Below are 15,258 nucleotides of genomic sequence, written 5' to 3' on the forward strand. Positions count from 1 at the left end.
ATTTTAAGAAAACCAAAAAGGTAGAAACTCAAGGAAGTAGTAGTGAGTTAATTAAAGCAAATTCACTTCCTAAAGAGTTATCAAGTTTATAGGATATTCAATTTGATTTATCATTTGAGCTTTCTTTGTTTCATACCAAATCTGAAAATTCAATTCATGATATTGTAATAGACCCCAATTTTATTCAATTTATTGAATCAAGAAAAGGTTCCTATACATCCTGATTTAGATCAACATGTTTTGGATACTTTTGACAAACTAGAAGCTTTAACCTCAACTTTGATAAGGCATATAGATGAAGCCTATCTTCAGCAATCGGTTGAATTAGTTGCCCTAACAGCTGCTAACCCTAAAATTTCTACAGAGTCTTCAAAAACTGTAAATACATCTTCATTTACTACCACCTCACCTATAATATCCACCACAATTGATTCCCTTAAACCATTCATACCTCAACCTCCTTTCCAACAAAACATCTCAAGTTCATCTAGTTCATCTACAACTATCTCAAGTTCTTATTCAAGCACCACTACTTTACCCCCCAGTCAAACCAAAACCTTAGTCATGGCATACATATATGCACCTTTAGTCTCATCAGCTCAACTACATGCCATGCCCCAAGACTACCAAAGTAAAATCTTTTTGTTTGATGCCACTTGTCAGTACACTGCCCAACAACATGTGAATAAAATGATTAATTATTTTGAGTTACATGAGATGGATGAGTCAGATGTGCAAATGAGGTTATTTTCCCAAACACTAGCAAGAGATGTCAAAAAATGGTTTAAAGGTTTACCTTCTAATCATATTGTTGATTTAGTTTCTTTCCATAGATTTTTTATCGATAAATGGGAAAGAAATAAAAACCATTTACAAATATTGTTTGAATATGAAAACATTAGAAGATTTCCTAATGAATCTGTTCAGGATTATTGTACTAGGTTCAACAGTATCTATAATGCAATTCCTACAAATATCAAACCTCCACCAGACTTAGCACTAATCAAATTTCCTGATGGTTTTGACACTGATATGTCTTACCAATTGAGAGAAAAGAACCATGAAACATTGGAACAGATGCAAAGTAATGTTTTTAATGTAGAAGCCAATTTATTAGCTAAGAAAGCTAGAATGAGAAATGAGAAAAGAGTTACAATTAAAGAGGAATCGTCCACTTCAGATGGCAAGATAGGCAGTCTAGCTAAAAGTGTAGAAAGGATAATGGATAGATTAGAAAAAATAGAAAGAAAAACTCAGTGGGAAAATCAAAAAGGACCCCTGATAAGAAACCTCAACTTTAGGGAAAATCCTAATACTAGAAAAACAAGAGATACTACCTGATCAACAGGTTAGACCACCTTTCCAGGAAAATTATGTTGAAGGTTCACAAAACCATGAAGAAGAGGAGGACACCCAAATAAACCTATTGGGGATTAAAAACAAAGATGTTGTTTTTCTTACTCAAGAAGAACAGAAATTGTGCATGCTCCAGTAATTACAATTAGGATCTGGAGAATCCTTTGACTACAAAAAAGGTTATGAATTTTCTATTAGTGAAGTTCACAAACAGTATAGCATTAGAAGCAAAAAGAATACAAAATTTCCAACTAAGAAATCAATCCAAAGCCAAACTAAAAAAATAGTAGAAGCTCCTGTGACTAAAGTTCTACAAATTCTCCCTAGATGAACATAGGAGACTTCCAACCCAATAATTGTAGACATAACTTCAGCTGAAACTCAAACTTCAACTGTTGCTCAAACTATTCCAAATAAAAAAATTCAAAACAAAATTGTTGGTACACAAACTGAGTTACCAAGTGCTGATAAAGAAGATAAAAGTACACAAACCACAATTGCTAAGGAAGATCTCCTACAATCAGGCAAAACTCAATTTCCATTCAACATTAAGACTAAGATAGCCAAATTGAAAATATCAGTTCCTTTAACAGAGTTAGTGAAAAATGAATCATACAAAGCACAAATCACTGAAACACTAAACATAGGTGAAGGAGAAGATGTTGTAAACCTTAATGATGATCAACTTGAGTTATTATTTGGTCCAGAAGTAAATGGAACCCATCAACAAGGGGGTATCCCTCCATTCTACATTAGCTTAAATGTTCATGATAAAATCTTACATAATGCTATGCTAGATTCAGGGGCATCCCATAACCTAATGCCTAAAGCAATCATGGAAAGATTAAATTTAGATATCATTAGACCCTACAAGGATTTGTTTTCCTTTTATTCTAGCCAAGTCAAATTCCTTGGTCTGATTAAAGATTTGTGTGTAACTCTAGTCCTGTGCCCAACAAAGAGTATTGTTATGGACATAGTAGTTGTTGATATCCCACCCAATTATGGAATGTTATTATCTCTCTCATGGGGAGCAAAGTTGCAGGGATCTCTACAGTTAAACATGTCATATGTTATCATCTTTGTATTTGGTCAACAAAGAAAGATTTACAGGGAAACCTTGATGAAATACATGGTAAGTAATGCAGAAAAACCACAGAATTTCCCTATATACTCCATGCATTCTGATATCGACTCATTTACCTTGTATAATTCAGACAATGACAAAAATAAAATCACAGTTGTAGAAGAAAAATACAAAGCGCCTGATAGTGAAAACATAACACGAGTCTCTATGGAATTTATATTTTTATGGCTCTATTAATAGATTAGGAGCAGGTGCAGGAGTTTGGATTCATAACATGGAAAATAATAATTTTGAAGGTCATGCCTTTATATTAAACTTTAAATGCACAAACAACATGGGAAAGTATGAAACTTTAATCTTAGGACTGCAAATTGTAAGAAAACTTGGAGCTAAGAGAGTTTCTATCATTGGAGATGCGGAATTGATCATAAAACAAATTAAAGAAGAATATTCTATGAATAACCCTAGACTTAGCCAATACAGAGAAACTGTTCTAGATCTTATTAAGGAACTTCTTGAAACTGATTTTGCTGTTATTCCTAGGAAACAGAACATGCAAGCTCATAGTTTGGATACTTTTGCTAGCACTTGCAAATTACCTTTTCAACCCAACCACCAGTGCACTTTTGAAGTGAGACACAAACCTGTTATACCTGATAATCTGAAATATTGGCATATTTTTTCACAAGATTCTCAAATCTATGATTTCATGAATGCTGAGGGATAATTTCAAAATTTTAACATATTTATTGATTGTATAGTATATAACATCATAAATAGTGACATGGATATAAATGTTTTAGATGTAGATAAACCCACTATATTCACAAAAGTAGAAATAGGTAACTTAGAAAAGGTAGAAATAGAAGAAATAATCAATGATGAATCTGAGATTTTAAACCTTAAAAACAACTTTTTGCCTAAAGGATTAGTCCCATTAGAAGATTTATTGGATTCAAGTGATGTAGACAGAAAACCAAAAATGGAGCCTTTAAGAGAAGACATAGAAGAATGTAATATAGGAACAGAAGAAAAACCCAAGCTTATCAAAATATCCAAAGCATTACCTCCACATGAAAAGCTGAAATACATAAGTCTATTCAAAGGGTTTCAAGATGTCTTTGCCTAGAGTTATGAATACCTTAAGTCTTATGATACTAGCATTATTCAACATAAGATACCCATCAAAGAAGATCATAAACCATTTAAACAAAATCTTAGGAGAATTAATCCAGTTCTTATGCCATTGATTGAAAAATAAGTAAAAATGATGTATGATGCACAAATCATAGCACCAATTAAATATTCAGATTGGGTTTCTAATTTAGTCACTACAAGAAAGAAAACATGAGAAATCAGAATTTGTGTTGATTTCAGAAACTTGAACAAAGTATCACTAAAAGATAACTACCCCCTCCCTAAAATGACCACATTCTCCAAAGGGTAGTAGGGTCACCCAAAATTTCATTTCTTGATGGATTCTTTGGATACAACCAAATCTTATTTCAACCAGAGGATCAAGAAAAGACTACATTTACCACTCCCTGGGATACTTTCATATATTTAAAGATGCCTTTTGAATTAATGAATGTTGGAGCAACATCCAAAGAGAAATGGACATAGTTTTTGCAAAATAAATCCATGACTTTCTAGTTGTTTACCAAGATGGCATCACAGTGTTTTCCAAATCAGATAATGAACATCTAGACCACCTAAGGAGAGGTTTTATTAAATGTAGAAAATTTGGCATTTCCTTGAATCCCAAAAAGACACTCTTTGGGCTAGAAGAACTCTTGGGACACATAATATCAAAATATGGAATTAGAATAGATCCAACTAGAATAGAGGAAATCATAAACATCACTCATCCTAGAAACATCAAAGAATTACAATCATTCTTAGGTAAAATAAATTTTCTTAGAAGATTCATTTTTAACTTGGCAGAATTAATTAGAGAATTAAATAACATGTTAAAGAAAGATTCAGCACTTAAGTGGACAGTAGAGGCTAAACAGTCTTTTGAGGCAATCAAGGAAGCCCTTACTATAACCCCAGTCCTCATAAGTCTTGATTTCAAAAAGATTTTATAATTTTTTCTTTTGCTTCAAAACATACTATTGGAACAACCTTATCGCAAAAGAATGATCAAGGTTATGAGCAGCCTATTGCATTTTTGAGCAAATCTTTGAGAGATGGTACACTAAAGTACAACATAATGGAAAAACAAGCACTTGCTTTAGTGAAATCTATTGAAAATTTCAGAGTGTGCATCTTATACTCACACATCATTGCATATGTCCAAATTCAGTAGTAAAGGATATCTTAACATAGAATGGGCCTGAAGGAAAGAGAGGCAAATGGATTGCCACCATTTTGGAATATGACATTGAAATAAAGCCTACAAAACTTATCAAAGGCCAAGGTTTAGCGAAACTCATGGCAGAATCGAACTGTCAGGCCTTAGATATAAATTTCATTGGTACCCTGGATGATCAGGAAGAGATGGCAACTCCACGGATTAGTCAAGCTTTCATAGATTCACCCTGATATGCAGATATCATATTTGTTTTACTAAACCTACAATATCCTCCTTGTTTATCTAGAACTAATGGTATATTTTTTAAAATGAAACCAATGAAACATTGTATCATAGACACTGCTTTATTTTGGAAAGATAATGGTGGCATTTTATTGAATTGTTTATTAAAAGATGAAGTTGACAAAGTTATGCAAGTATTTCATGCAGGAGATTGTGGAGGACACCTATACTGGAAAAAATGACTGATAATATTTTAAGAGCAGATTTTTACTAGCCTACCCTTTTTGCAGATGTTAAGAAATATGTGACCTCTTATCATAAGTGCCAAATATTTGAAGGAAAAATATACTCTTACCATTACCTCTCAAACCCATCTCCACAGAGATGCCTTTTCAACAATGGGGTTCGAACTTCATTGGGGAAATTCACCCATCCTCCTCAGCGCAACATAAATGGATTTTGACAGCCACTGACTACTTTACTAAATGGATAGAAGCCATCCCTTCTAGACAAGCCACAGACTCTGTCATCATTTCATTCCTTGAGAACAACATCCTTTCTAGGTTTGGATGCCCACAAAAGATCATTACTAATTATGTAGTTGCTTTCAAAACCAATAAAATGGTAGACTTTTGTAACAAATATCACATTACCCTTGGCCATTCCACTGCCTATTACCCTCAAGGTAATGGATTTGCAAAATCCTCAAACAAAAGCCTTGTTAATATCATCACGAAACTGCTAGAAGAAAACAAGAAGACCTGGAACAAAAAGTTGGTTAATGCCTTATGGGCAGACAAACTAACTACTAAAAAATCCATTGGTACATCTCATTACCAGATAGTATATGGAATGGATGTTGTTTTCCAATCCTCTTTAGGAGTACCAGTGATGAAAATGATTCAAGAGTTGCAAATAGAACCAAATGATATCCAAAGGAGTATAAATCAGACAATACATTTGCAGCAAACCAGAGAATAAGTCTATGTCAAATCACAAGTGATCCAGGATAAAATCAAAAATATTTTTTACAAGAAAACCAAAGCTGATGATTTTTACATAGCTGATAAAGTACTCAAATGGGATTCTAAAAGAGAAGAAAATGGTAATCATGGTAAATTTGATTTCCTATGGCAAGGCCCTTATATCATTTATGGTTACAGAGGTAACAATGTTTTTTTCTTGAGACAGATAGATTGAACAGATCTACCAGGTGGACCAGTTAATGGTAGTGTTGTGGAGGTAAATCCCCTCTGCGGACAGAGGCGATCCCTACTAGCCCAAATGGGGTCTAGCAACAATCAAACAACGCTAACATGCAGGTTCCTAATTGCAAATCAAAGACCGATGATGAGGGCCTACCTGGATTCCAACACTAGTATTTGTAGAAGAGTCGCCGCTCCCGTTCCTTTGCTCCGGTTGGTCACAATCCCCACGATCCTCGTGAACGGACACCTGCACATGCAAATAAAAACACAAATACAAGCATACAATCCAATAGATGCAACTATATATCAGTCAGAAAGGATATAACTCAATCATCATTACAAAGACAATAAGAGTGGAACCATAATGATAGTCATCTATTATTGATAAACAACAAAGAAGAATACAACCATAGTTCTGACGTCAAATCCTCCTTTGGCTGGGTGATCAGCAGCACATGCCTTGCAAAGCTTGTTGGGAATGGGGAACAAGCCTCTCTCTCCTTGGTTACTAGGACAAGAATCTCCTCACTTAAGATTTAGCCTCATGGGAATGAATAAGGCTCCTTGTAGCATGAACTTGGCAATCCTCAGACTTTGAGACTTAGAATTCGGAACTTGGAGACTAACTTGTCAAAGGAAAAAGGACAAGCTTTTATAGATAGAGGAGAAGGAGTTAGGGCCATCCACAAGATTCATGGGATTGGCTTTATCACTAAGAAGCTTCCATGAGAGGTGGAGAACTACTTCCCTTCTATGGAGATTCGAAGCCAAACTGGCCCAACTCAATATAGATTCAGTTCATTAGTGGGTTAGGAAGAACCTTCGTAAGTTGGTTTGTTAAAAACTTTACCCAACTGGGTTGGCGCGAGTGCGACTCTGAGACAGAGCGCCAGCTGACGCGCCCTCTTTGGAGGATTTCCCCTATTGGCGCGAGTGATACACAGTGGACCCGCGCCAATGGAAAAAGGGCTATGTTTATGGGTATTTTGTAGAAGGTGTCTTCAGGGCATATGAAGTACATACTCAAGGGGATACAATGCAAGTGTTTTTAGGTTATGTCACTTCTCACAGGATCCGGAATAAGTCCTCCAATGTGCGGGAAAAGGGGTAACAGGGACGGTGATAAATTACTGTGTAACAGATGCCCCCTAAAGCATGAAGCCCGAGCGAGAGAGAGGGGTGAAATGCTTTACAAGAAGATGGCCAACTGAAAACACTGCCGCCGGAGAACCTGCATGGAGAAGTACAACTGATATCTCAAGTACATGATGTATGTGGTATGGGCGCAGCCATCCATAGCAGAGTACATAAAAATCTAGATCCAAGGTATGGGCACAGCCATCCAGTAAGGATCGATAAGTAGACTCAGGCATGGTCACAGCCATCCAGTGAATGAGTCATGTAATGATCATAATAATCCACAAAATCGCAACCTGGATCTCAACAGACAAAATCCAGGGTCTTGCGCTCCATCTCGACCCGAACAAAGTACAAGTTCAAGCATGCGAATATGGGAGTCGAAGTCGAACATGCAAGAACATCGTCTGATTACCAGTCAATGATGAAAACTGTTAACAGACACGAGAGGTACCACCAATAATGACAATGGTCCTCAAGGTACTATAGGTAAAATCTACGGCATTCGAATCAGTGAGCCGGCGTCGAACACCCGTAGAATCATTCGATCGGAGGCCAATGATGAAAACCTCGCGTTGAACACGAAGAACCTGCCATTGAGGCATGCCGGCTCCGAGGCACCTGAAGGGAGTCTCTAGGTCAACTTCCTGGATAATGAACTGAGGTCGACAGGAAGTGACCTTGATCGAAGGTGGGCCATAATGTTTCCCACATCATCGACACGAGACAGAGAAGGATAAGATGTTTTGTGTGAGGTATCAGAGGGAGGTTGAGTATTCTGCAGAGGTCAACTTCTCTTGAACATATTGGCAGCACGACAGTGGACTTGGTAGTATTTGACATCAAATGATCAAGGGTAATGGTGACGAGGTAATGAGCAGATGAGAGGTCAAACAAGATAACCCAAACCCACGGAGGCAAGTGTAAAAACAAGATGAGATGTCCCCACCCAGACATGAATGCAGACAAGTGCCATGTTCAAGAGCGACATACTGTCGACACGACAATAATTGTGGTTCCATTTTCCCCGCCATTGCTGGCGAGTACCCCAGTTATTTTTATCAACAAGCTTGACGGGGATAGCATATGCTTAAAAGGCGTCATTTCGATGGAATCCGATGTCATTAAGTTTTAACGAGTCTGACAAAGGAAGAACTCAGCGTCTTTTCATGTTTAGAGAGTTTGAAAAGACAGCAGAAAAGTAAACTCCAGGGGGATCCTTTTCATAAAGTTGTGTCTCTCGAGCCCGAAAAAGTATAAAACAATGCTCAAAAGAACTGCCTGACCATTACGATCGAGGAGTACTTTTCATGAGTAGTGATTTCGACCTGAAAAAGTAAAAAAGCAATCGAAACCACGTCGCTTCGTAACCGTTAACAAACCTGAAACGACAAGGGTCCGACGATCTTTTCGTCTTTACACGGTCGAAAAAGAGTTTAAAGACGACCGCCTCTCATTCACATTTAACGAGTCGAGAGGAATAACTCGGCATTCTTTTCACGTTTAGAGAGTCAAAAAAGAGCAAAAAGGTGACTCCAAAGTGACTTTTTCATGTATTTACCGAGTCCGAAAAAGTATAAAATACAACTCGTTTCGTCGCCTAAGCCGCACAAACACCTGTCGTTGCACAAAAACCCAATGTAAAATCCATTTTCCACACAAATATATATTAAAATATTCATAAAATGACTTTTAAAACCTATTTGATGGTCAAAAAGTTATAAAATGGGTGAAAATGGTAAAACAAAAATTACTTTTCACTTTTACCTTTGGAGAGCAACATTAGGGCTTTTTGTGTGCGATCTTCAAGCGTCGATTGCGACAGATCCAGTTGACCATTCGGAGCGCTGCCAGTGACAGGTAAGAGGTCTCTCCCTTTGCTCCTGTTTTGTCCATTTCAAATTTGTTTTAAAGTGCATTTTCATCCTTTATGGGACGGATTTAAAAAATGAAGGTTGCGCCCATTAGCGCGGGTTTTGGGCACGGACCCGCGCCAATGGGGCAACTTTCCCAAAAGGTACGCACCCATTGGCGCTACTGTTTTAGAAACAGTCGCGCCAATGGCCGCGCAGGTTTTTTGCTCAAATTTTAACGGGTTAAAGAAATTTCTACTGCATTTTTTAAATTTCCAAGGATCTAATTCAGTCTTTTAACCTTGTGAATGCAGAGAAACAATCAAAATGGAAATTCAGTGGAAGGAAAGGGAGCATGACTAGGTAGACGAAATGGCTTTAGCAGATGAGAGCTGCATGGAAGCTCTCAGAGCTTATGGGCTCAAGAAAATTTTCCTACTGTCCTATTTACGAGCTCAGCCAGAGCTCTTGCAGTATTTGATTAACTTATGGGACGAACAGGAACAGATGTTCCGAATACGGGACCAAACATTGGAATTAGATGTATATGATGTCTACTTCCTTACTGGATTATCGCGACGAGGGTCGGTGCCCCGATTGACTGGTGTTGTGGGGAAAAATGCCTATGCAGGACGATCCTATCCACCTAAGGTGTGACAGTGCCTTAGCAACAAACAGAGACAGCTATTCTAGTATTCTTCCTTTATGAATTAAGAATGAAGAGAGGTGGATGGACTAACCGGTGTCTTCCGTTTGTCCCTCGATCCGGTCTCTCTTCTCCTTGAGGGTTCCCAGCTACTTGCCTTCTCGCTTGCCCAGCTTCAAGAGGTTTCTGCAAGATCACAAGAAGAGAACACTACACAAGACATGGATTCATATTCATAACTAGTTCCAGATTAGAAATAAACTAAACATACTAATGCAATCATACATCACAGATACATCAGTATATAGGAGAAACCAAGATAGCTTTATTGATGAATAACAAGGTTCAGGAAGAGATACAACCCAGAGGGCTCCAATCCAGCATCTCCTTCCCAGCAAATGGAATTCCTACCTTCACCTCCTTCAAAGCATTAAGCACCCAATGATTCCAGTCTCAAACCAACAGCAATTCTTTGCAATAACAAAATTCCAGCCTCCAGATCTCATGGAGGAGAGATCCATATATAGATGTTTGGAGAGAGGATGAGTCAGCATGAGATCTGACTAGTGTCCTCTCCCTCTGTCAGTGCTTGATTCCACTTGGAGGTTCTTGCTTCCACTTGGAGATTGGGAACCTCTTACTCATCACTAGTCGAATTCACTGAGGCAAGTGTCATTGAGGAAGATTCTGGAAGCTTCCTGGGTCTTGACACCTCTTGGAATGAACTTGCCATTTGTCAACTCTCACTCAGCGCACCCTGGTAGTGCTTCTACCTACATTGCAGTGCAGGTAGCCAGTGTTGGCTTTGACATTCAACGCAGACAGCTAGTGGAGCCACTGAATTGATCCTGAATTGACTTGTTTTTGAGCAGTTTCTGGTGGAGAACTTCTATGAATTGTTGTGGTTTGTTAGCCTTGTTCCTCTAGGGGTAGGAACAACATGTTTAGGGACTTTGGATCCCTTAGATTATGGACATTTCATGCTCAATGTTGTAAGGCACAAAAATGTCTATAACAGTTGCCCCCTAAAGTATGAGGTCGTTTATCGGGTGAAATGCTTTATCAGGAGGATCCGAAGTTCATCCAATGCTGGGAGGAGACCTTTAATAAGATACAATACAATACATTATTTTTCATACTTCTTTCATGATCTAGCTGAGGCGGGCATTCCCATGCTCAGCTTTATAAATTCATTTTTCTGTACATAGAACAGACAATCGTCTGGTGGTAAACTGATAATTTTGATGAAATTATCATCCTTTGGGTAGGATGATTATCTGCTACAATGATGTACATGTCAATGTCTTTATCTTTCCTGAATATATATCGCAGCCCGGATGGATGAAACTAGATCTGGGGTCTTCAAACTCGTTCGATCTTCACTCTAAGTACAAGTCGATCCATGTGATAAATGTTTTGAAGTCGAACATGGACGGACATCGCTTGATTACCGGTCAATGAGGAAAATCGTTAACAAGCGCGAGAGGAATCACCGATAATGATAATGACCCTCAAGGTACTGCAGTACAATTCACGTGGTGTGAATGAAGGACTTGGCGTCGAACACCACGCAAAATCTTTCGGTTGAAGGTCATTGATGTATACCTGTCGCCGGAAGTGAGAAACTTGCCATTGAGGCATGCAAGCTTCAAAGTACTGAAGGGGTTGTTCCTAGATAAACTTCTTGGATAATGAGCTGATGTCGACAAGAAGTGATCCGTGAAAGGAGGGCCTTAATGAATCCCACATCAATGACACGAAACGGAACTAATGATTTTGGTGGAGGTGAAAACGATCTGTGACATATGATTCAGGGTGGCGGTCATGAAAGGATGAAGGATAATGTACGGCAGTGGATGGGACACGGTTGACTTTTCTGAACGACTTCTCTTGAACACATGGCAACACTGATGCGATGGATCGGTAGCATTACCCCAAATATGGATGGTATGGCGAGACCATGGTGATGTGACCGGTGAATGAAAAAACCCAACCCGATTGTGGTACGGAGGAAAAGTGTCATGTTCAAGAGCGACTTGCTACCATCAAAGTTTTCTTGAGTTTCTCCCAATTTTTCCCCAGTCATTGCTGACCAGTACCTCTTTATTTTTGTCAAGCTTGAGGAGGATAACATATGCTTGTTCTATAACTTTCCCTTCGGGCAAGCCCATCGCTATGTTTTAACGAGCCTAGCGATAGTGAAACTCGTTCTCGTCTAAAGACAAGTTTGTCGCTATTTAATGATTTTAACGAGTCTAACGACAAAGATAACTCGGTCCTTTTCATTTTTAGAGAGTCTGAAAAGGTACATAAAGTTAACTCCAAAAGTCCTTTTTCGTCATTTAATCCCTTAAGTCCGAAAAAGTATAAAACAATACAGAAGGGATGAGTTTTTGATAGTTTTAACGAGCCGAATAAAACAAGCGCTCGATCTTTTTGTGCAATAATCCCTCAGGTCCAAAAATATTAAAATCTAGAGGAGGGATAGCACTTCCTGTCCCTTTAACGAGCTGGAAGGCCAAGGACTCGGCAATCTTTTCATATTTTACGAGTCAGATGAAAAGAGCTTAAAGAAGACTCGTCTTTTGAGGAACGAGTGATGAAACAGGTTAGCAGTTGATTCCAGGTACAGGTTGGAATTTTCCAATCACGGCAGTGTCACAAGGATGGCTAGTGAAATCACTCTTCGCAGTTGTTCCTCAAAATGGGTAAACAAACATATGGAGGTGAACGATCGGCCAATGGAAAAGTGGAGGTGATGGGCAAGCACGACCAAGGCTTTAATGGCTGATAGTGTTACACTCACCGTGGTTATTTACCGGAACAGTTCATTTTTTAACGAGCTTAAACGCGGGTGGAAACATTTGCTCGATCTTATGTTTATTTTTTAACGAGCATGAACTATGTGCTAAAACTGCTCGGATCTTGCGTTTATTTTTTAACGAGCATGAACTGTGTGCTAAAACTGCTCGAATACCCAGTCGTATGATAAGAATGTCTCATTGAAGATGTTATTTTTTATGGAGCTTAGATCTTACAAAGCTTTGCTCCGGATCCTTTCGTTATGCAAGTTCGGAAACGACTAATCCTATGAGTTTAAAGGGTTAGAGGTCCTAAAAATTTAAAAAATAAATAGTTGCCCCTTGCTTGCACTCCAAAAGGTTTGCATGCCCCCAGGCATAAAGTACGATTTCAAGGTTACCCCTACTTCATTTCCATCAAAACAATTGTTTCACCGAGAGAGGCCTACCTCTTTCAGGTTACCAAAGATTGCTCCATTCGCGGCCACGAATTAAACACTTCCTCGGCGATGTCTATCGAAATAGACAAAGGTGAGCGACGATGCCCGCCAACTCACATAACTTTGACAAAAGAATCTTATTCTAGAACAACCCCTCTTCCACTCACAGACGGGGTACGGACTAGTCATATTCTCCCGCGGAAACCTACCCTATACCCAAAGTTTTCCTGCCGAAGCAGACCAGGACGCATGCCCCCTGGGTTCCAGTCATATCCTCTCGGATTACTCGCGCTCATCAGGAGGGCGGACTGTAGGTTGAGACACTTCTTGCGTGAATAGACCATTTAGGGATGGTACATGACTATTTGCGATGCGTGATCCGGGAAATGAAAGTTGGTCCACGAGCTTGACCACTCTTCCTTCGTGCGGAAAACACATTACTCTAAAGAGTGAGGAGACAATGGCTCCCATGCAATATATATAGTCTCGTCCAAGGAGTAGGTTATAATCCAAGGGTCCTTGAACGACCATCACGTTCATTTGAACGGTCTTTCCTTTCAATGTTATGGGCACATTGGGGAGGATCCCTAAAGGTCGACTGGTTCCTTTATCAAAGCCTGATAGATTTCTCATTTGAGGCAAAAGCGCTGGCGAACCAAGCGCTTTCCAAGCAATAGAGGAAAGGATACTCACAGATGCCCCCTCATCAATGATAGTACCGGCCATTACCATTCTGTATATTTGAATGATAATTCTGAATGGTATGCTTGCTGGAAAACGGGGTCTGCCTAGTTGGTTCCAGTCGAACGAGACAACTAGGTTGCTTGGTGGTGGGACCGAATAGACGGCCGGGTATGACTCTGATGAAGTTCCTTCCTGCGATAAAGGAATGGGAAAATTTCCCCCTTGTTCGTCGGAGTCTGTGTTGATGAAGAGAATTTGGACAGTGTCGTCTTTATTCTCTTCTGTGATGGTATCATTCGAGGATAGAGCCTCTGAAGGCAAAACCGGGTCAACTGCCGCCTCAACCTTTTGACTTTCGTCAGGTATGGATTCAGACGGTTCATCCTCAATGATAGGTGCTTCGGCTGACCACCTGAGCGGGCCAGCCGGGTTCTCAACTAGTGAAGGACTTGGCAGGAGTTTTTGATATCCAGGAGGAAGTTGCACTGGTAAAACCGGGCGATCTTCCAAAACTCTTTTTACCTCGTCTAAGAAGGGACAACGGTGGATGGCATGGTCGCCTTCACACAGTTTGCAGGGAAATCTAGCTTTCCCTCTCTGTCCTGTGGCTTCACTTCACTAGTTGACGGTGTGCTGTCAACATGGTTATCAGAGGTTGACGCCACCGAATTGTGCAAATGGGGAGACCAGTCCCTTAGTATCTGAGGGATGCAGGGACAATCTCTGTGGAAGTGGTCTCCCTTGCATATGACACATGGCGATTTAGGCCTAGTCAGTGTTGTGTGTGGATTTTTGTTAGACGACACTTGTTTGCCCCCAGTCGCTTTTGGCTCCTTCTTCTTCTTCTCTTTCTTCTTCTTTTCCTTCTTCTCCTTAGGAACTTGGTTTTTTGTCTTACCAGTTCCGTCAAGCGAAGAGGAAGGAGGAGAGGAAGAATTAGATGAAGTAGAAGGCTGGTGGGTAACTCTGGTCTGGTCTAACTGTTGACTCGACTGTTCAGGAATAGTGGTGTTTTGAACGACATTGGTTGAAAAGAGCCATACCGGCAGGCCAATTGTCAGTGCTGGAAGCGACAATGTGGCCATATGGGGCGCACCAACATCTCCCCAAGAGGAGAAGGGACTAGGATTTCCACCAAGGGGAATTCCTTGGTTGGTGTGCTCCATTTTCTCAACCTAAAGATCAACGCAGGAATAGGGGTGATTGTTCCGTTTAAAATAAATTTTAACGACGCTTTAGACACAACTTGCTTTTTCACTTTTAAAGAGTCGAGAAAAAGCTAAAGATGACTCTAGTCTCCTTCGATGTTTTAACGAGCCCGAAGTGACAAATGCTCGGATGGACTTTTTCCATTATAGAGTCTGAAAAAGGCCAAAAGGAGCTGCTCTGGAGTTCTAGGCAGAGGGTGTGCCAAACTTCTCGCAAAACCGCAGAATACTTTTTAGGGTACGGGCGGTCGATCTTCCTGAATGTTGTGTTCAGTGCATTGCGATCAGTAGGGCGGCCG

This window comes from Pinus tabuliformis, chromosome 4_2, assembly GCF_031772625.1.
Source record: "Pinus tabuliformis cultivar Carrire ecotype Pingquan chromosome 4_2, CPIR1, whole genome shotgun sequence".
NCBI lineage: Eukaryota > Viridiplantae > Streptophyta > Pinopsida > Pinales > Pinaceae > Pinus > Pinus tabuliformis.